Source organism: Hemiscyllium ocellatum, chromosome 43, assembly GCF_020745735.1.
Source record: "Hemiscyllium ocellatum isolate sHemOce1 chromosome 43, sHemOce1.pat.X.cur, whole genome shotgun sequence".
Classification (NCBI taxonomy): Eukaryota; Metazoa; Chordata; class Chondrichthyes; order Orectolobiformes; family Hemiscylliidae; genus Hemiscyllium; species Hemiscyllium ocellatum.
The window spans coordinates 33,512,464-33,536,544 of NC_083443.1; positions in this window are offsets into that span (position 1 = coordinate 33,512,464).

Here is a 24,081-nt window from a genome sequence, read left to right on the forward strand (position 1 = left end):
GCTGTTGCTGATCACCGAGTCCCATTCTGAATCTGGAGCCTGATGGCTGACCCCAGGAAATCCTCTAACCCCTGCTTATGCCCTCACTATGATCTCAGCCTACCCTGTTCCTGCAGTGCAGAGGAGAATTACCCACATTACTTCCAGCTCTGATGTATTGCAAGGAAGTCCCAACTACATCTGACACTTTGTTCACATTGTGAGGTGGAGTGACAGCACCAGCTGCAACACCCAAGTGCAAGTTCTCTGAGTGATTCTCTGATCGAGTAGCCAGGGTTGGAGAGTGACTGCACCTCTCCCAATCACTGTGATTGGGCAAGTTTGCAACTGGACCACCCAACCTCATCATCCAAAGTGCAAACTCTGGCACAGCATCTTCACAGCACTGTGCATTCGGACATCACTGAGCTGCACAGTTTTCCTCTGGAGGTAAGGATCTGTCTGGCTTTCTGCTGGGCTGCAAAGGTCCAGAGGTTTCCTTCACGTTCCCAATGTGTCCCCTGTGCTTTTGGCTGCATGGTACCAGTTTCAGTCAAGCCAGCGAAGAAACCAAATGAAGGTTGACTAATCCTCGCTTAGTTCAATTGTATGTTCACTAATTTGGACCTTGCCTCAAGGTGCCTCTGCTTCACCAAGCAACTCCCCCTTTCACTCACCTTTGATCAAACGTCACATGACACCAGGTTATAGTCCAACAGGTTTATTTAAAATCACAAGCTTTCAGAGCGCTGCTCCTTCATCACCTGACAAAGGAGCAGCGCTCTGAAACCTTGTGATTTTAATTAATTCTATTGGACTAGAACCTGGTATCATGATGTTTGACCTTGTCCATGAACTCCCACATCAAGCCAACATTGAAGAACTAGAATGGTACAAAGATTACATGATTCTTCGACCAAATATGAATAGGAAATCTTTACATACAACAGTTTATATTAAAAAAAGACAAACAGCTTCAGTATTGCTAAAATAAGATGTAATTTTTTGAAAATTTTCATCTGGCACACATCAGAACATTTTGCAAGAATACAAATTCAAGGGAAAAATCAACATTTTATAATGAGTAAGAGGAAAGGGCTCATTTGTTGGTACATGATAGATGCATTGCCATGAAAAACACACCCATTAATATTGACCGGCAGATAGTAGTCAGGCTTTATTAAATTTGAGTTCGAATTTTTATTCTTGTGAAATGTCCTGATTACAAGAGGAAAAGCTTTGACAAAATGTGTCTCTTTTTCAATAGTAGCAAGTTTCTGTCTGACCAGGTGACTCTGAAAAGACAAATAAATAAATCCTATTATATATTAAAAACTCTTAACAATGGACAGTATGATTGTATGATGAAGGGCTTATGCCTGAAACATCGATTCTCCTGCTCCTCAGATGCTGCCTGACCTGCTGTGCTTTTCCAGCACCACACTCTCGACTCAGATCTCCAGCATCTGCAGTGTGCTCTTTCCCTCCGTATGATTGTATATCTGATTACGTCTGATTTGTATGACATTTTTTGGAACGTATTACTGGTGGATTTGGATATCTTTGACACCTTTTCTCAATGAGTACAGTGATTTTTGACTTTTCTTTTCAAATGAACTTCACGGGGGTTTTGAAAAGTAGAATTTTTCAAGAATGGAAGTGAATTGGAGAAAGAATTAATTATTGAATAAAAAGTCTGTCCAGTTTTTCAGTCTTTACTGTCAATGTTTCATACCATGATGTGTTGGGCCGCCTTGAAGTAACTTAAGGATAAGAATAGTTCCAGGCTTTGGGACATGAGAAGAATATTTGCATACTACTAAGATAGAATCTCTAGGCTTTACAATACAGGAAGAAGGGTAATCAGCCCATCACTCCTGTGCTGGCTGCAGGAGCAACCATCCAGCTCCCCTTTTCCAATAGCCTTTTCAGATCATCTTATTGTTTACAGATTTAACATCCCTGCAGTTCGTGAAAAAAAATGCAGCATGAATAGAGACCCTTCAGTCCAACTCGTCCATGCCAACCAGATATCCTAACCTAATCAAGTCCCATTTGCCAGCACTTTACCCATATCCCTCTAAACCCTTCCCATTCATGGACCCATTTTTTTTAGATTAGATTAGATTTACAGTGTGGAAACAGGCCCTTCGGCCCAACAAGTCCACACCGACCCGCCGAAGCGAAATCCACCCATACCCCTACATTTACCCCTTACCTAACACTATGGGCAATTTAGCATGGCCAATTCACCTGACCCGCACATCTTTGGACTGTGGGAGGAAACCGGAGCACCCGGAGGAAACCCACGCAGACACGGGGAGAACGTGCAAACTCCACACAGTCAGTCGCCTGAGGCGGGAATTGAACCCAGGTCTCAGGCACTGTGAGGCAGCAGTGCTAACCACTGTGCCACCGTGCCGCCCACTAAAACCCATCTAGATGCGTTTTAAATGTTGTAATTGTATCAGTCTCCACCACTTCCTCTGGCAGTTCATTCCATACACACACCACCTTCTTGCCCCCTTAGGCCCCTTTTAAATTTTCCCCCTCTCACCTTAAACTTATGTCTCTAGTTTTGGACTCACCTACCCTGGGGAAAGTAATTTGGATATTCACCCTATCCATACCCCTTATGATAAGGAAACATTCCAAGCAATTGTGTTGGGGGAGGGGAGTATGGCTAGGGGTGTTGATGATAATCAAGGAATATTTTCATCAGAAGTTGGTAATTGAAGCCCTATTTTAAATTGAACTCATTGGTACCTCTGGAAAGACCTGTTGGTCCATGTGGAAGGAATATGTCTCTCATTTGTCAGCAGCATTTGTTTTATTGATTATTGGTTGGAACGTGGTTGCAGATTCTGAGGATCCACCTTGACATTTGGTATTGACATGTTCCAAGGCTTTTGAAAATATTTCTTTACGACAAATACCCAGGTGCTCATTCACCTTATACTGTCGAAATAAAAACTGAAAGAACTGCGTATGCTGTAAATACAAAGACCCTTCCAGTTGTCAGGAAGGGTCACTCAACCTGAGAAGTTAACTCTTCAGATTTCTCTCCATAGATGTTGCCAGACCTGCTGAGCTTTTCCAGCAATTTCTGTTTTGGCACCTTATACTGCCATTAGGTTGATGTAGTTTTAAGAACAGAAATCCATCTTTGGTTGAGAAATCCTGCCTCATTTGCACACCAACTTCTTCATCTTCTTTGGGCATCTCCCATTTGACTGCCATGTTGATTGACACCAAAATAGATTGGAATCAATGTACTTATTGCACTTTCCCTCTGCCAACCTGATGGCTCACAGTGCCAAAGACCCAGCCTTGGGTGACTGTCTGTGTGGAATTTCCATTATCTTCCCATGTCTGCACGATTCCCTTCAGGTGCTCTGGTTTCCTCCTACAGATGAAAGATGTGGAGGTTTGTTGAATGGCCATGGGGTATAGGGTAGGGTATGGGCGGGATGCTCCTTGGAGGGTCAGTGTGGACTCAGTTGGCTGAATGGCCTGCTTCCACACTGTAGGGATTCTTCAGCTCTTAGCTGTGTTTGCTATCAGCAAAATCCTCTGAGTTGCATTCATTTATAATGCCAACTTCCTGCTGGTTTTTTTGGTAAGCACTCTGGGTTTGGCTGTGGTGAGTTTTACAGTTGCTTGCTAGTAGTGCACATAACACAGAAATAAAGACATGGTTAAAGAAAAGGTTTTACTGTTTAAGCTGTTACTAGGATTGTGTGCTCCTCCACTCAATAAGGTTTTGCCAGTGTTGGCAGAATCAAGTCTATTGTGGAGAGGAAGACTCACTAAAGTATAATCTGCTCCCAAAACCAGCAGACCTGCAGTGCACTCAGCTATTGCCTGGGACTTGAAGCATACAAAGGATAAACAACAGTGAAGACAAAAGCTACCAGACCTGCACTCTGCATATGAAGCAGCAGTGACAATTTACAATGACCATACTTTCAATCAACAGATTAGAGTTTGTTCAGGTCTATAAACTACAATCGCAAACAGACCAGGACAATGACGCTCTGCGAAATGTTGATGTTTCAAATTTAAGTTCAGCTTACTGTTTTGTTATTTTCATGAATACTCTCTTGTGCCTCTTCCCCACCAACACCCCCAAAACCTTCTTTGGAATTTTAATTTAATTTAAAGTAGGGCTCCAGTTGTCAGTTGCTGAGTGAACTGCTCCTAGATTACCATGAACACGACTGCTCCCTAACTCATCCACCCTCTCCTCCCCCACCTAACCCCCATCCCTCAGCACTCTGCTCTTTTTACATTTACTTCACTTTTAATTCAATTTGAGAAAGTGAGTGAGATCATTTCAGAATCCTAAAGTGACCCCAGCATTTGCTAAGCTCAGTGTTTCACTCTGGAATTAATTCAGTTATTTCCCAATTTTTACAGTAGCTAAACTTTCAAACAAGTGAGAAAATCAATAATAAATCAATCCCTGGAGTCTCCTGTCTTTATAACCTGTCAAAACATTGTTGACTGATCAATTTTCAAATTTCTTTTGAATGTAAGTTATACTTTAGAAATATATGATGTCAAGAATTTCCCCCCAGTGATAGGAGCCTGTATATCTCGGGCATTGTAATATTTGTAAATTGACCAATGTCAGCAGAGTGGAGAAATTTGTGAGGAAGCAGAATGGGTTATACATAGAGGAGAACAACTTGTGCCTTAATCATACACACGAGCCAGTTTGATTATTCAAGTGCATTATATGCTCAAGACACACCACATCATATTGCATCTTAGTGTCCAATAAGGTGATGTGAGTATTTAACCTGTACCATATGATTGAGTCATACAGCACTTCAGCCTAGCAAGTCTGCACTGACCTACCTACACTAATCCCACTTTGCAGCGCTTAGCCCACACCCATGAATATTACGGTATGTCAAGTACTCATCCAAGTACCCAAGCTTACCCTGCCTCTCTGCATCATTGAAATGCTCCATCCCAGATGCTATCCTGGTGAAGCTCCTCTACATACCCTCACATCCTTCCTAAAGTGTGGTGCATACAGTACTAAGCTGTGGCCCAACAAAGTTTTGTAGTTCCTGATGAAGGGCTTATGCTCGAAACGTCGAATTCTCTATTCCTGAGATGCTGCCTGGCCTGCTGTGCTTTGACCAGCAACACATTTTCAGCTGTGATCTCCAGCATCTGCAGACCTCATTTTTTACTCGAAAGTTTTGTAGTTGTCTAACATGGCCTCCTTATAATCTGTGCAGCAACTAATAAAGGCCAGTGTCTGCATACCTTTTTAACCATCCTATTAATATTACTCATTAGATGTGCCTTTGCAAACAGTTTAATGGGATTGTAATTGTGCCATATTCCTTCAGTTAACTGTGAGGTCCAGCCCAATAGGGACATCTGCTCACTGACTTGTAATTACTTTGCTCATGTTTCAAAGAGATTGCTGTAGGTCTCCCATCAATTAACAGGGCCGTCATTGCAAATAGTTTTCAAACATCATCAGAACTGTTGCACTCTATTGCAATCATATTGAGTCATTTTCAGCATGACAGTCTTCCAATTTGGATGTATCTGAGTTATTGGCCTAAATCTAAGTCAAGATTAGAGTGGTGCTGGAAAAGTACAGCAGGTCAGGTGGCATCCAAAGGGCAGGAAAATCGATGTTTCAGGCAAAAGATGGCTAATCTCCAGCATCTGCATTACCCACTTCGGCCTGAATCTGAGTGCCAATTTCATCACATTACGTGACAGGTTTGAGAGACTGGTCAGTTTTTCTCAAGCCAATCTCTCAAATCTATCTCATTAACTACCTACCTGTCTCCATGATGGCCCAATGCTAGTCCGATTCTCCCACTCAACGTAATCAGAAGAACTCGCCACTGCCGGAATGTTCCAGAATGGCATAGCACTATCTTTAAAAGGCCATTGTGCACCCAGGCCTGGAGTTAGCCTGCGTGGTTCAGCAGACAGGGATCTGGAGGTCCTGCTGGACGGGATTGTACAGAGGAGGCTTGTCCTCTTCACCAAGGACCAGTAGAGGAGGTCCCATTACCAGACCCTGCCCAGCCTCATCTGAGGATGCCACCCAGCACAGTGTGCGACTGATCCGTCCAGAGGAACACACAACAGCACAGGAAGGAGGTCAGTGACCTTCTCCACTTGGCCAAAGGTAAGTGTTACCAACTGCCACCTCACCCTCACTCTGTCTACTACTGCACTCACCTCCCACAAGGTTCAAGCTCTACCATCAATGTTCCCCTGAAACGTCGACTCTCCTGCCCCTCGGATGCTGCCTGACCTGCTGTGCTTTTCCAGCACAGCGCGTTTTGACTCTGCATCGTCTCTGTGCTGCCAACTCACTTGTCCAGAACACCCCACCACATTTCTCCCACATGCTCCAGCGTTGACAGCTGTGTGATCCACTTTCATCGCTCTTACTATCTGCCCCCTCTCTTCATGTTCCTGAAGAAAGTAGCCCACAATCGAGCATGAACTGTCAGGGCGTTCGGTGGTATGTCAAACATTCAGCTTCCTATTCCTCATGTAGACTGGATTGTGGCTATGCCAGCGGCTATGTGGCTATGAGTGGTTGGTTGATTGTGTCCAAGCCCCTGAACTGGTATCAGAGGCTGCCTTGATAGACTGTGCCTGCAGCCCTTGACTGAAGGCTATTTCCCAGGACTTGTCTGAGGAATTCTGCCAAGCAGGACAAGCTTTGTGTCTGTGCTAAACGGCAAGGCAGTGCAGGAGCACTGTGAGCCTGGTATCTCCAGCTGAGGGGGGATAAGGCTCAAAGCGACAAAATGAGGCAGGGATGCTGTGAAACGACCAGGGAGGCTTAAGGAACGTGAGTATGAAATGAGCAAGTGATACCCAGCCTGGTTTAATCCCTGAGCTGGGTGCCTGTGCAGACTCGATACAGCAGGATTGCAATTCTAGTTGTTGGTGCACCCTGAGGTGCAGCTTGGCCACGAGGGAGCTTGGTTCAAGAAGATGGGAGATGTGCCATGATGATACAAAGGGGTTGGCAAGTGTCTGATGCCTCGGTCCGTGGATGTGGGATCAGGGATGCCCCTGCCCATGGAGTGTGCCCTGAGATATTGGTGCGGTATGTCCATTTCCGGAGGTGCAAGCAGTGAGCTAGGGTCACGAGGTTCCCACTCAGACTTCCAAGTCAAAAATCTTCGGTTTCTGGTTTTCTCACAGTTGGTGTAGAAAAGGAAGCTGTAATGAGCTAAGATCAGAGAATATATGGTCAGCATGGATGAGTTGGACCTAGGGGTCTGTTCAAGTTTTGCTAAAGGGTCTGTTTCTGGGCTGTTTATCCCTATGATTCTATGACTCTATGAGCTGTGGGATACAGCCTCCATTCCCAGCAGAGATAATTAACCCTCGGATGCAGATTTAAGATAATTGGCAAAAGCACCTGAACAAAGATTATGAAAAACCTTTTCCTCTTCTTGTACCTTAAAGAGCTGTTTGAAACTCATTCAATAGTAGTTTTCAAACGAGAATTAAACAAATACTTGATGAGGAAATGTGCATAGGGCAGGAAAGTGAGAGGAATTAGTTAGATCTTTCAAAGAGCCAATGCAAGCTCGATGGGCCAAATGGCCTCCTTGCACTCCCTTTGATTGAATCATCTAATAAAGATAAGTTACCACAGTCTCTGTCCATGGTGGGGATTGTAGAATACAACTACATAATTGTACATTAATAACAATAAAAGACTCTCGTGGTTGAATTAATAATAAAAAAAGAAGAGGTTCTGATCCCAGGCATTACTTGTGCAAAAAGGAGAAATATTGGGTAGAATTTGTCGCACAATCCTAGTGTGAGATAGTTGTCATGATCTCGTCTGCTACAATGAAAGGCGTATTAAAGTTTGTCTGAACCTATTTTTATTCTAAGTGTGTTTAAATTAAAATCTATTCAGATGAAGTTATAGAGGCGGAAAATCCCTAGTGGGGCTTACAGCAATGGTACCAATGTCTTGTGGCGCTTAGAGTGCAGCCTCCCACAGTACAACAAAAAGGATGTTTATAGCAAACTAACACTTGCAAACTCTTTTGAGTAAGTAGCAATGCAGAATTATGCACAATAGCCATGTGCACTGGCCATTTCCTCACACCTTTCAAAGCTTTTGAGTTTATCCTGCTTTCTGAATGTCTGAGAATTACCATAATTATCTGCACCTCCTGCTCTGGGAGCACTATTATCACATGATTCGACAGAGGATTATTCCAATTAGCTGAAGTGGTCCTTTACCCCACTGTCCTTTTAATGATGGATTGGATGCCAGGGGTGATGATTTGAATAAAATCAACAGATCGGAACTTGCAACGTTCCTTTCACAGACAGAAACAGTAGAGAGTCTTGAAACAAAGGAACGATTTGAGCTCAGTCTCACCAGCTCAGCAGCAAGAGAACATCTACCTTGACCCTTGATTGTTTTGTTTTCTATTCAGATTATTTTCTTCAAGGACTGGGAGGATTTATTAGCCATTTTGAACCCTGCCTAATAAGTGTTCCCCTTTGCGGACAGTGAATACAAATCCCCCTTCAATCCCTTTGCAATGGGCGGACCACCAATAACTTTCACATGCAGATGTCTGCTCAATTTACCAATGAACGCATGTAACAGCCCATCTGTTACAGCCCAGGATTTAACTCCAGTCACCTACTGGGCCCAGTTAAACCCTCATCAAAAAGCAATGCTCCTCCTGATATCACTGTCAGCCCTCCACCCTGAAGTCCTTGTGCACACACACACAGCCAAGTGATTGGAAATCTCTTGTTCCTGTGATAGGCCTGGAGAGTGGGATGAGCTAGGTAGCTCTTTTGGGAGTCAGTACAGACACAATGAGCCAAACGGCCTCCTTCTGTACTGTGATATGCCCTCTGGTTCTATGAGTCTAAATCCAACCATTACTCCCTCTTCTGGTCCATAAATCCTTCTTGAAGCAGCTGTTTCTTCAGATTTTTGATCAAACAGAAGACTCACAAAGAAAGCAATGGTTAACATGAAAGTGGATGTTGTTTTGTAGATAAGTTTATAAGATAGGGACAGGTTTTCTCATTCAGTATAAATTATTGTTCTCTTGAAGTTTTGATGTGGAAGTGCTGGTGTTAGACTGGGGTGGACAAAGTCTGCAGTTTATAGTCAAAGTGGTTAATTTGAAATCACAAGCTTTCAGAGCATTGATCCTTCTTCAGGTGAAAGGGCAGAACTCTGAAAGCTTGTAATTTCAAATAAAACTGTTGGACAAAAACCTGGTGTTGTGTGACTTCTGACTCCTAGAGTTTGGTATTCTTGTGATTGTGTTCTGATGATTGCAAGATGACAAGCTCTGACAGTGAGTCTCTTTCTTCAACAATATTCAAGTTCAGTACAATCAAGACACCATTGAAATCGTCGGGGAATTTGCATGTAATAAAGTCCAAAGAAACTGTCACAACATAACCTTGCAGGAATGAAGGAAACTTCAGGACAGCTCAGCTCTGCGTCTCATTAGTAATTCTGTTGTGTCCAATTACTAATGATTTAATTCCAATTCGAGAGACTTGTAATTATGATTTATGCAGATAGGCCAGTAGAGTACTGAGGGAATACTACACCCAGAAAGTGGTGGGATTGTGGAACCCCCTGCCTGTAAGGGTGGTAGAAGCACAAACCCCCATAACAGGAACATCGGAGGCTGAGGGGTGACTTTTAAAAAGGTTTATAAAATCATGAGGGACATGGATAGGGTAAAAAGCCAAGATCTTTCCACAGATTGGGAAGTCTAAAACTAGAGGGCAGAGGTTTAAGGTGAGACAGGAAAGATTTTAAAAGGACCTGAGAGGTAACTGTTTCATTCAGACTGTGAATGGAACGAGGTGCCAGAGAAGATAATGGAGACAGGTACATTATAACATTTAAAAAGGCATCTCGATACAAACATAAATAAGAAGGATTTAGATGGAAATTAGTTGACAAATGGGACAAGTTGAGATTGGGATGTCTGGTCAGTGCAGATGAGTTGGACCGAAGGGTCTTTTTCCATGCTGTATGACTTTATAACTGTAATTATTTACATGTGGACTTGTGAGGCCAAGGCATACAAAGCTATGGATCAAATGCTGGAAAATGAGTTTAGTATGGTTAGGTGGTTCTTTTGACTGGCCAAAGAAGTGAAGGGCCCTTTTCTGTGCCTTAGACCTTTCTGACTCTACACATTCAGAGGTGCTACCTTCTGAGCCTTAGACCAGGTCACTGCCTGCCTTCTCAGATGGACGAGAAAGCTCCCACAACACTGCTTGTAGAGCACGGAAGGTCCCTCAGTCAATATTCAGTCTTCAACCAAAATCATTGGCATTGAATATCTGATCATTAGCTGATGCCTTTTATGAGATCTTGCTCTGCGCAAATTTGCTGGCAGATTTTCTGACCAATCAATGACCACACTTCATTGGCTGAAAAGCATTTTAGGGTGAACTAAGGTGTGGAAGCTGCTGGATAAATATAAGTCTTTTTGTTATTTTTCTCTGTTTTACACCACAAGCAGTGCATGTCATTGTAACGTAGAGAACTGCACAGTGTTATATAACATAGATCACAGAACACAGAACATAGAACATCACGGCCCTCGATGTTGTGCCGACCTGTCATACCAATCTGAAGCCCATCTAACCTACACGATTCCATGAACGTCCATAAGCTTGTCCAACGACGACTTAAATGTACTGAAAGTTGGTGAATCTACTACCATTGCAGGCAAAGCATTCTTACTACTCTCTGAGTAAAGAAACTACCTCTGACATCTGTCCTATATCTATCACCCCTCAATTTAAAGCTATGCCCCCTCATGCTCACCGTCACCATTCTTGGAAAAAGGTTCTCCCTGTCCATCCTGTCTAACCCTCTGATTATCTTATATGTCTCTATTAAATCACCTCTCAACCTTCTTCTTTCTAATAAAAACAGCCTCAAGTCCCTCAGGCTTTCCTTGTAAGACCTTCCCTCCATACCAGGCAACATCCTAGTACATCTCCTCTGCACCCTTTCCAAAGCTTCCACATCCTTCTTATAATGTGGTGACCAGAACTGTACATAATATTCCAAGTGCGGCCACACCGGAGTTTTGTACAGCTGCAGCATAACCTCATGGTTCCGGAACTCGATCCCTCTATTAATAAAAGCTAAAACACTGTATGCCTTCTTAACAACCCTGTCAACCTGGGTGATAACTTTCAAGGATCTGTGTACATGGACACCAAAATCTCTCTGCTCATCTACATTACCAAGAATCTTACCATTAGCTCAGTACTTTGCAATCCGGTTACTCCAACCAAAGTGAATCACCTCACACTTGTCCGCATTAAACTCCATTTACCACCTCTGCAGCTTATCTATGTCTCTCTGTAACCTACAACATCCTTTGTCACTATCCACAACACCACCTACTTTAGTGTCATCTGCAAATTTACTAACCCACCCTTCTATGCCCTCATCCAGGTCGTTTATAAAAATGACAAACAACACTGACCCTTGCGGTACACCACTAGTAACTGGACTCCAGGATGAACATTTCCCATCAACCACCACCCTCTGTCTTCTTTCAGCAAGCCAATTACTGATCCAAACTGCTATATCTCCCACAATCCCATTTCTCCACATTTTGTACAATAGCCTACTGTGGGGAATCTTATCGAACGCCTTGCTGAAATCCATATACACCACATCAATCGGTTTACTCTCATCTATCTGGCTGGTCACCTTCTCAAAGAACTCAATAAGGTTTGTGAGGCACGACCTACCTTTCACAAAACCGTGCTGACTATCCCTAATCAAATTATTCTTTTCTAGGTTATTATAAATCCTATCTCTTATAACCTTTTCCAACACTTTACCAACAACTGAAGTAAGGCTCACTGTTCTATAATTACCGGGGTTGTCTCTATTCCACTTCTTGAACAGAGGAACCACATTTGCTATCCTCCAGTCTTCTGGTACTATTCCTGTAGATAATGATGATTTAAAGATCAATGCCAAAAGCTCGGCAATCTCCTCCCTGGCTTCCCAGAGGATCCTAGGATAGATCCCATCCGGCCCAGGGGACTTATCTATTTTCACACTCTGCAGGATTTCTAATACCTCCTCCTTGTGAACCTGAATCACATCTAGTCTAGTAGCCTGTATCTCAGTAATCTCCTCGACAACATTGTCGTTTTCTGGAGTGAAAACTGTTGAAAGATATTCATTTCCTGCTTCCCCTATCTCCCCTGACTCCACACACAACTTCCCACTACTATCCTTGATTTGCCCTAATCTTACTCTTGTCATTATTTTATTCCTTAAATACCAATAGAAAGCCTTAGGGTTTATCCTGATTCTATCCGCCATCAACTTCTCATGTCTCCTCCTAGCTCTTCTGAGCTCTCTCTTTAGGTCTTTCCTGGCTACCTTGTAACCCTCAAGTGCCCTAACTGAGCCTTCACATCTCATCCTAACATAAGCCTTCTTCTTCCTCTTGACCAGAGATCCCACTTCCTTCGTAAACCACGGCTCCCGCACTCTACAGCTTCCCCCCTGCCTGACAGGTACATACTTATCTAGGACACACAGGAGTTTTTCCTTGAATAAGCTCCACATTTCTAATGTGCCCATCCCCTGCAGTTTCCTTCCCCATCCTATGCTTCCTAAATCTTGCCTAATCGCATCGTAATTGCGTTTCCCCCAGCTGTAACTTTTGCCCTGTGGTATACACCTATCCCCTTCTATCACTAAAGTAAACATAACAGAATTGTGATTGCAATCACCAAAGTGCTCACCTACTTCCAAATCTAACACCTGGCTGGGCTCATTACCCAGTACCAAATCTAAAGTGGCTTCACCCCTTGTAGGCCTGTCTACCTACTGTGTGAGGAAGCCCTCCTGCACCCACTGGACAAAAACTGACCCATCTATAGTACTCGTAGCATAGTGTTCCCAGTCAATATTTGGAAAGTTGAAGTCCCCCATGACAACTACCCTGTCTCTCTCACTCCTATCGAGAATCATCTTTGCTATCCTTAGAATAGATGATGATATGAGCTGATTTCCCATTGATTGCTCACCTGCTCACAGTGAAATGTCTCTCTGATCCTGAGGTGCTGGTCATGTGCTAAGCTGGCATTTCATGGGCAACTTCCTCATGATCATTCTCAAGGTTTGAACCTTCATATCAATGAATTGTGGACTATTTCAGTAATCATCTTCAATCTTGTTCTTGTGCATCATCCTTGTGAGTAACTCACGCTGATGTTCTGGACATCCACACTATAGGAATGATCGGAGAGAGAGTTTTTTTTATCATATCATTGGCTGGACCAGCATGTTCTGAAGAAGAAAACCAAAGAATTGCAGATGCTGGAAATCAGACACAAAAACAGAAGTTGCTGGAAAAGTTCAGCAGGTCTGGCAGCATCCGTGCAAGCTGAGAAAGGAACGTCACACAGCAAGTGATCAGAACTGACTGCCCAGTGTGTGGTAGTACTGAGGCACTGAAGAGGATGATTATCAATTAATGTGCAAGGTTATAGGGGAAAGGACAGGAAATTTGCATTCAGTCAAAATGCTCGGAGATCCACTGCAGATACTGTGGGCTGAATGGCCTCCCTCTGCACTGTTACAGTCCTGTGATTCTGGACAGCAATGAGCAGTGAGCACGGTTTCCCCTTGTCATTTCAAAAGATGCAGTTATCACTGTCCAGAACGGGAGGGCTGGTCAAACCCAACAGAGAGAATGTACTGAGCTTTCAAATTCTGCCAACCAGAGTGACTCAGTGACTAACTCTTGCTCTCACCGAAAGGGTCAGTCTGTTATCACTACACTGGGCAATTTGAGGTGTGGTTTCAATTTCAAAGCAAAACCTAAAACACTCTGATCTAAAATCTCACTGTGCATATCTGGGTAAAATTTATTTATTAAATCAGAGATTTGTTTTCATTGCCTTTATTGGGATGTCCCCAATGATCAGGGAGTCCAGAACCAGGGGTCAATTGTATGAGGATACGAGATAGGATTAAGAAGAGGAGGAATGTCTTCACCCAGAGGGTGAGGAGCCTATAGAATTCTCTGCCACAGAAAATGGATGAGGCCAAAATGTTCATTGATTTCAAGAATGAGTTAGACTTTTTTTCTTGGGGCATGAGGAATCAAAGGGCATGGGGAGAAGGCAGGAACAGGGGACTGAATTGATAATCAGCCATGATTGGATTGAATAGCGGAGCAGGTTTGAAGGGCCAAATGGCCTACTCCTGCAGATATATTTGATGTTTCTGTTCCACCTAAAATGATAAATAAACATTTTTTTAAGGATATGGCAAATGTTGTCACATTACACCACACTCCCCAGTTTACTGGCCAGTTAACTAACACGTTTTCTAAAAGGGCTTTTAAACTTTTGAATGAGAACTTTAATGTTTTATTCACTTGGCGTTAATTATATTAGATGCCCTGCACTGCTAAGATTTCCCAATAATCAGTTAATGAAACGTGGTGACACTGAACTTCACCACATTGTGAAGAGAATAAAGAAGATATTTCTAACGTATTCTTGTCTCATTTAATTTAAACACCAAGTTGGTTCTTTGTTAAGAAGAGTCATTAAGTAAGAAGGATCCCGTTCCGAGTGAGTGGAGGGGGCTTTGGGGCGATGTGTTGTGGCACTGAGTGGAAATCGATGCAGGAGGGTTCCATTCATACGAAGCTAATCACATTTGTAGATCGTTGCTGCAGCTCGAGCTGAATAAACCCTTATCGCAGAAAAGGTGTCTTGGCCACATCGTGACAAACCGGATCTGTGGGGCTCAGGAAAATGGAAATGTGCAACAATAAAGCTCGTGTACAACTCAGGGACTCGGCTGCCTCCTGTTCAAGTGTCACTCTAAATTTTCAGCATGGCTGCCCAGGAGTAGGCCCAGACTTAACCCCCAGTGACACCGAGGGGAGGCCACACTGAATAGGAATTCACAAGTCTATACAGCTCGACAAACTGAAGCACATGTGTGTCGAGGAGCTGTCTCCAGCTGCCCTCCATAGTTACACGGCCAACTCCAAGAAGTTTAATGCCTGGCCAAAGAAACTATTTCTTTCTAACGAGATCTAATTCGGTCTGAATAGAGTCACCGATATATATGACATTTTCATTGCAAACTAACAAGTGAAGAAATTCAATTAGAGCTGAAAGCTCCTTTCTAACAGGGTTTGTCTTCAGACATTTTGCATATAAAAGCCACTCGACCATCCATCAGAGATCACAGACCGTAAAGGAAAATATTTTTAATTCTCCACATGAGAAACCAAAGCTAAGACCAAATAAAAGTTTCAAACCTTTGCACAATTTATTTTGTACATTTGCAAGTGGATCTGCAGTTCTACAGTTCACAGTTTCTATAAGAATGTGCATATTCCACTTTCAGCAAGGAGTTACTGTCAAACAAATTCAATATCTATACAGAACAGGAACTGACGTTGCTCTGGAGGTGCTGGGGGGTGAGATAGTGCTGACAACTTTACACAAGCCAGTTACCAACATGGTTGAGTAAATGCAAATTCTTCTTTTAATTAAACTTCAATTGTTAATTGACTTTAAAGATGATGGTTTTTGAGCTTGAGGATTTTCAGTAATTCAATCTTGCTGTATGGATGCTGTAGAGGTAAATGATCAAATCAGTATATCCCTGGGGTTAGAATCTTTGTTGAATTGGATGGTGGATGTGGTCAGAGAGAGTTTACTTCTGCCCGCCCAACCCCCGAATCATAGAAACCTAAAGTACATTTGGTCCATTGAGTTAATACTGACCAAACAGTAGCATGATCTTACTTTGCAACCTTTGGTTTGTAGCTTTGTGAATTTTATACTCAAATATGCTTTGACAAGGGGTTCTGCATCTATCATAATTGCAAGAAGTGAGTTCCAGATCCCCAATACCCTCTGGATGTAAAGTAATTTTCCCTCGAATCTCTTCAAAACGTCTTCCATTTAATCTATGTTCCCTGGTTATGGACCCTGAGTTTACTTTACACTCCATCTAGTCTATAGAGGTGTATGTATCCTGTGGCATCTTCTGGGTATTGCTTATTGGTGGGTTTCACAGAAACCATAATTGAGATATTTGCTGACCTTTCAACCAGAAAGAAGCTTTAAGAAATACAATTAATGCAAGAATAAAAAGTCCAACTGGATTTACACGCCCCCTCTTTCCTTTCCAGAAATGTCCAGGATTGTCATCTCCGACTGGGCATATCCATAAGACAGACATAAGACATAGGAGTGGAAGTAAGGCCATTTGGCCCATCGAGTCCACTCCGTGGAGCTTACCTCAACAGACATCCTGGATCCAATTGCAGAGGCCTTACCCTCATGTTATTGGTCACACAACATGTCTGTCATCAGTGTCCTGCCTTCCCACAGCCAATCAGAAATGTCCATTAGGCCTACCATTGCTCAAGAAGAGTCATAGAATCATAGTATAGCAGGGAAATAGACTCTTCAGTCCAAATCATCCATGCTGACCAGTTATCATAACCTAATCTCATCTCATTTGTCAACACATGGTCCATATCCCTCTCAATCCTTCTTATTCAGATATCCATCCAGATGCCTTTCAAATGTGTCACAAAGCTGGTTTCTTTTTTCTAAAAGCTGTTCCTTTCTCAAGGATACTACGTCCTTGTATTTTCCAGAGGGGTAATAAACTGCTCTCAGTGCTTATTAGTCTGGCTTGGTTCAGAGATTAAAGGGTATTGAGAGGCCTTTTTGTTTATATGTAAATAAATGAGACTTCAGGCCAAAGTGGTCATGTTTTAGAAGTGACCTGTATAATGAAAGGGGAGTGGTCAGCTCTCTAGCTGAGCAGTTTAGTTCAGTCCAGAAATAGTTGGGAGTTCAACAGTGTGTGAGCTGTGTGGAAACTCTCTCTCTCCTTCTGCTCTTCGAACTTCAACCTGTAAGCATCTGGTTCTTAAGGGGGGTGCTTAGTGGAACTGTTGCGTATATTCGGAACAGCATAATTAAGTCTAGTTTGGATAGACTGAGTTGTATAGGGTCTCTTTATTCTATTCTTTGTGTTTCATTGTGTAATTTTGTGAACATATTTCTGTCTGTTTTAAAAACCAGGAGTCAACCTAGCTAACTTTCTCTAGATAATTTTCACTGGACACTTACCAAAACAAATTGCAAAGTTATAGTCTGGGCTGCCTGCTTAAGAATGTGTTGAGTGGTCTTGTCTAGTCCATGACAAATGTTGCAATTGTACCAGCCTCCACCACTTCCTCTGGCAGCTCTTTCCATACATGTACCATCCTCTGTGTGAAAAAGTTGACCCTTACATCCTTTTTAAGTTTTTCCCCTCTCACCCTTAAACCTATGCCCTCTTGTTCTGGTCTCCCCCACTCCTTCTCTATTTACCCTATCCATGCCCCTTGTGATTTTATAAACCTCTATAAAGTCACCCCTCAGCCTCCAACGCTCCAGGGAAAACAGCCCCAACCTATTCAGCCTTTCCCTGTAGCTCAGATCCTCCAACCCTGGCAACATCCCTGTTAATCTTTTCTGAACCCTTTCAAGGTTCACATCTTTCCGATAGGAAGGAGACCAGAATTGGACACAATGTTCCAAAAATTGGATGATCAGTGGCTACCAATCAGAAATGTTTTTTTATCCCCTATGTTCCCAATATTTTTTAAACCAGCAACCAATGATTTGGTATAAATGAAAAGAATGCTTCTTGGTGATTTTCCTGCTGGATTTTGCTGACTGCAGATTTTGGGGAATAGACCCACAATTCTCCTGGAGACTTGAGGACAAGCCAGTGGGATTGGTAACTCTAAACTGGCTCCTCTTTCTCATCTCTGAAATCCTGGTACAAAAACATAACAATGGAAAGAATTATGAACATAACTTGCTGACTGGAGGGAGGAATTGCATCCCTATCATTTGGCAAAGCATTTTGTGGATGGAAAGTTCCCTTTGGATAATCTTTGGGTGGAATTCCATTGTTGTCTGCATTAATAAAAGCAAAAAAAAGCCTGCAGGTTCTGAAAATCCAAAATTAAAACAGAAAGTGCTGGGGAAACTCAGCCAGTCTGACAGCACCAGTGGACAGAGAAACAGAGTCAATGTTTGAGTCTGAGGTAAATCTTCTTCAGATATTGAGTTCTGAACTCCATTTCAAAGAACTGTCATATTGGAGTTAATGCTTAACAGAGTTCACCTCAGACTCAAGCATTGACTCTGTTTCTCTCACCACAGATGCTGCCAGACCTGCTGAGTTTCTCCAGAACATTTTGTTGTCATCTGTAATTATTGAGTAGTATTCAGTCTCTAACAACTGAACAGAGTTTATTGGTCAATGGACAGCAGTGAGGATTGGTTTCTGGCCTGTGGTATTCATCTCCTCAATTGAGGCCAAAGTTTTTCATTTGAAATTTTGGAGAATTCTCACAAAAAAGTCACCAATTGCTCACTTCAGCTTTAAAATCAGAATAATTGATTGTTACCACACACTTGCTAATGCATCATAAAAGATTCCTTTTGTCTGCTATTATAACAGAGGTGCTCCCTCATTTAGAATGTGTTAACGTGTACTCATACAGCAACAAGAGAATTTCATACACGTGTTCTGATCTCTGATAATGAAAGGCCCTGATTTTGAAGAGTTTATTCTGTACCTAAACATTAACCCTATGAATCCCATTAATGTTGTCTGCGGCTTCACACTTCACTCCACACAGTCTCTTCCAAATGAATTGGGGAATGGCCTTTTGTGCAGCCTCAATTTGTCAACAATTAGTTCGGTATAAAGATGGTAATCAAGGACGCGTCCTTTTTGAGTCATGCCAAGTGTGGGAGGCCTATGAGAATGGGGTCGGAGAATTTATTTCTTGCTCTGTTAGGACTGTGGAAATGCAGTTGTTTCATGAAAGGGACCATATTCAAATCGGTGAGGATTGACTCGCTTTTCACTCTTTTATAAACAGTCAGTGGTCTAGCCAAAGACAAAACATCCTTGTGCTTGGCACCATAATGTAGGCAACAGGCGCATTTAACTGCACCCGAGTCCCTGCTGATGAGTGGCAGAACATTACAGCTAAGCACTGACCCTTCACTGCCCTCTGGAGCATGGATCATCCATCATATGGAATCTTGAAAGCGAAGCCGATACATTGAGAACAGAGGCAGCTCAATTAGCTCAGTCGTCTATGAGGTGAAAAGACAATGCAATAATTCAGAATGCTTGTGATCATCCTGTCCTTGCCTCCTTTGAAGTGCTGGTTTGCTCACTATAGGGAGAAGCAAGCAAATGCAAATTTACCTGTAAAAGTATTTTAGAAGGGATCTAGTTTGGGAATAGATGGCTCGGTGACCAAGCTGAATAGTTAGGAAAAAGGCCTAATTAGAGAGAAGAATGGATTCAGCTGCAGTCTCAGTTCCAGCTCCTCCCTCCTCACCAGGGTGGCTTGCTATTCTGAACATACTCTCCCCTGGCTTTGTCTGTGAGTCAGACTGTTGTTCAAGGTTTTTGCACAATTGGTCAGAGGAGAAGAATTGAATGACAATAAAGATCATATTTTGTTATTTCAGTCCTGAAGAACACAACTCTCTCGTCTACACACTTTCTGAATCTAAAAAGAATAAACTCTTCATTGTAATGTGCATAGAGCAATTTAAACCTTGAAGAAAATTCCTTTGGTGCCTTTTTAAAGCTTTACTTAAACAATTAATTATCCTATTCTAGGATTCGCTAGACATTGAGTTAATAGACTCTACATGCCATTGACTCTGCTGTGAAATATTTCTTGTATATTATCTTGTATAAGACTACATAAAGACTCCATGCTTTTTTCTGTATTTTGTATGGATATTGAAATGGGAAAAGGACTGTTTTATAACTATGGATGTGGAAGGGATTGATACACTCTTTAAAAGTAAGTAACAGAAACTCATTGTAAGTGGTGTTTACACTGCTGCTTTGTTAATCAGTAGGGGAGGCTAGTTACACATGGGCTGGCACCAGAGGTATTTTTTACAAAGCAACATGTAGTCAATTAGTCTGTGGAGTGGTGGTCAGTTGTCAATGACAAAAGCCATCAGTATGCCAACAGCTGTGTGGTTGGATGACTGAACAGCTTGTGGGTGTGATTGATATTATCAGAAGCTTTCAGACCTTCAGAAGGGGAGGTGACGTGTGTCTCTCTGCAGTAAGAAATACCTGAAGCCTCAAGCAAGCCAGTTATCTTCTCCCATTGCTTTCTGTAAGCCATTGCTTTTTAACCAATAAATCAGAGACATTTTATTTTGAGAACCATTCACTCTGTTCCTCCTGCAAGGAGGTGAAAAGTACCTGGAGAAGAGAGATTGACACGCAGCAAATCCTGGCAGGGAATACAGTATAATATCAGCCAATGCTGCGGAAAGGGATTATTGAAATGCTTTCCCAGGTTTTTATTCCCTCTACCTATAACACCATTGGTTTTGTTCTCTGTCTGGGTTTGTCAGTACATTGATGCAGTAGGAATTGTATTAGGGAGTTAGTGTTTTGATGAGCAGGGTTATATGTCAACAGTTCATAACTGACTACCCCAAATCTATGTATTTGTAATTAACAGTATTTCTTCTTAAGTCCATAAACCTGATCTGTGTTTTGTATTTGCCTGTGTCTAAACAGATGGTAAACTGGGAAGTGATTGCTTACTTTGTTAAAATCTTTAACTCTTCTCTCAAATCCTGGAATAGCAAAGATGGATTTCCAGTGTGGAGTGAGAAGAGAACTCTAGCTATTAGCGTTAGAGCATTAACCAATGATTGCACGGTATTCAGCACCATTCATGTCTCTTCAGATACTGAAGCAGTCCATGCTCAAAGATCTAGACAATATCCAGGCTAGGGCCAATGGGTGGCAAGTAGCATTTGCACAACACAAATGCCATGCAATGACCATCACCAATAAGAGACACTCTAACCACCGTCCCTTGACATCCAACAGTATTACCATCACTGAATCCCCCACTGTCAACATCCTTGGGGTTACCATTGACCAGAAACTCAACTGGACTTACCACATAAACATCGTGGCTACAAGAGCAGGTCAGAGATTAGGGATACTGCAGCCAGTAACTTACCTCCTGACATCCCAAAGTCTATCCACCATCTCCAAGGCACAAGTCAGGAGTGTGATGGAATACTCCCCACTTACCTGAATGGGTGCAGCTCCAATAACACTCAAGAAACTTGACGTCATCCTGGATAAAGTACCCTACTTGATTGGCACCATATCTACAAACATTCAATCCCTCCACCATAGGTGCTTAGTAGCAGCAATGTGTACTATCTACAAGATGCACTTGCAGAAATTTAGTAAAGATCCGCAGACAGCACCTTCCAAACCCACAACCACTTCCATCTAGAAGGACGAGGGCAGTAGGTAAATGGGAACATCACTCCCTGCAAGGTCCCCTCCAAGCCCCTCACCATCCTGACTTGGAAATATACCACCGTTCCTTCACAGTTGTTGGGTCAAAATCCTGGAATTCCCTCCCTACCGACATTGTGGGTCATTCCACAGCAAGTGGACTGCGGCGATTCAAGAAGGCAGCTCACTCCCACCTTCTCAAGGGCAAATAGAGATGGGCTATCAATGCTGGCCCAGCCACAGATGATTTTTTTAAAAATTAACAATTACCTTTATGGCTATGATAAAGATGATGGGGGTTAGAGTGTTAATGTTAGGGTTCGAGTAATAGGGTTGGCTTAAAGCATTAGGGTTAGTAGTTTGGAACATGGGGCATAACAAGAGGAGTATGATATTTAGTCTGCATTGGAGCAGAGAGGACCACATTCTTCTATCTACCCTCTGGGAGATAGAAAACCTCTCAGTTCTCTCTTAAAATAAGAAGCTATCTTATTCTTAAATGATTATCCCTTAGTTCTGGACTCTCCCACAACAGGAAGCATCTTCCCAGTCAAATCTCCACAAGGTCATAAATATTTCCAGAAGATCTTTCTCATTTTTCCAAACCCCTATGGCATAGATTCAACGTTTCCTCACCAGATAAGTCCTTCATCTCAGGAATGAGTCCAATGAACCCTTTCCTGAACTGTTTCTAACCACTTACATTCTTTTGTCAAAAGCAAGTTTCTGCGAGCACCTGCCATCGCTTGCAGCTGCACCTTAGCACCCCCCAGTGCAGAGACAATTCAGGAGTCACTGCATGGTCATGGAGAATTCCATTGACATCATACTTAAAGGAACTGCAACCAGGCGGAAGAGGAGCGTGATTGAAACAGAGTTCAGCTGGAGGGAGTGAGGGGAACCTAACAGCAGATTGGGGAGTGAAGGGAGAGTAAATAAGCGAGGGAGATTGAGGGAGTGAGGAATTAATGAATTGTGTTTGGTGTTTCGCTTTGCAAATAGAGTCATAGAGATGTACAGCATCGAAACAGACCCTTCGGCCCAACCTGTCCATGCCGACCAGATGTCCCAACCCAATCTAGTCACACCTGCCAGCACCCGGCCCATATCTCTCCAAATTCTGGAGAGCCAGGACCAGGACAGTTTGTAGCATTGCTGTTGTATTTCTGTCCTAGTGGGAAACTGAGACAAGCGGAAACACAATCCCAGCTGCTCACTCTCGTGGTCAGGAGAGAAATGCTCCCTGAAGTCATTGTTTCTCGGTCACTCGCAATCTGTTCATTCCCAAATTTTTTTCAATCCTGAGAAGCCCATCAGCTCCAGAGGGCCACATCTGTAATTGTGATCCAGTGATCCCCAGCCTCTGCCAATGAAAGATGGGGATTGTCGAGTTACTCTTTTGAGATGCTGCCTGGCCTGCTGTGCTTTGACCAGCAACACATTTTCAGCTGAGTTACTCTTTTGACCCTAGCCTGTTTCCCGGGGTAATTAGTGGTTAGATCTCCTCCAACAAAGAGTGCGTCTGACTCAGTCTCACTCCCAGTCCCCGACCTTCAGGTGTGGGAAGGGGATTATTTTCCGTGTCTGCGACCGAGCTAGACGCTGACCCGTGCTTTGTGAGCCCCCTAGCACGCCTTCAAAAGTAAATGTCAAGTCTATTATCTGCCTAAGTACAGAGAAAGCCTGTGCATTGAACCCAGTATTTGGAAAGGTTTCCAAAATAACAAACAGCGCCATTTCTAATTAAGAGCGTGTTTTCCAACACACAGTTTAATTGCACCTTCAGAGGACAGTTTTGGAAACAGGTCTTTGTGTGTTAAACACCTAACGCTTGTAAGTAATTCTTTAATCCCACCCCCCACACACACACTTCACTCGCTCGATTGATTGGGTCAGGTCCAGGAAGCTGTAACACTCACTGAATATTCAGCAGCCCAGCATTGTAAAGGCTGGCTCAAAATCCACACCGCCGCTCCAATAAATCTGATTCACTTTCCTTTGGCCGTCTGTAATTCCTGGACAGAGCTGGTGCAGAGAGAAAGATGAAAACACGCTGCACTCAGGAATGATTCGATTACGTTTTTCTGACTGGAAGGAAGTTCCACCAAAAAAAAACTGCAAGGAAGATGCGAGGAGGTTTTGGGGAAAAATTTAAACAGGGGTTTGGATGGGGCAAGGGTAAAGTATTTCACAGTGGCAATGGTAATTCTGCCTCGATGGAGTCCTTGCCATTATAGCGGCTCCTTTTGTCGCCTGGTGATATGCAAACAAGAAACATCAATAATTCCCTCAGCTAGCCACAGAACTGCTGTTCTCAGTGCGAGGAACAGAAAAAGGAGATTTCGCCCTGGGTTAGTGATGTTGCCTCAGAGATTGTGGGTGAGATTCACAATAACCAGCGTCAGGAGAGTGAACAGAAATGAACCCAATAGAAAACATAACGGAGCGAACACATTGAAACGGCGAAGGGCTGTTTGAGTTACACATTTTAAAGTTTGTGGGTGTGAAGTAATAGCCTCATTTCATCCCTTACTCCAGTCCCTCCCCTCTTTTTCCGCCCTCCTCTCCATCACTTCCTTTTCAAATCTCCTCCTTTTTTCCCCACCCCTGACCCCCAACCTTTCTGTTCTCCCCAGTTTTATGAGAGTACCAGGTGGAGA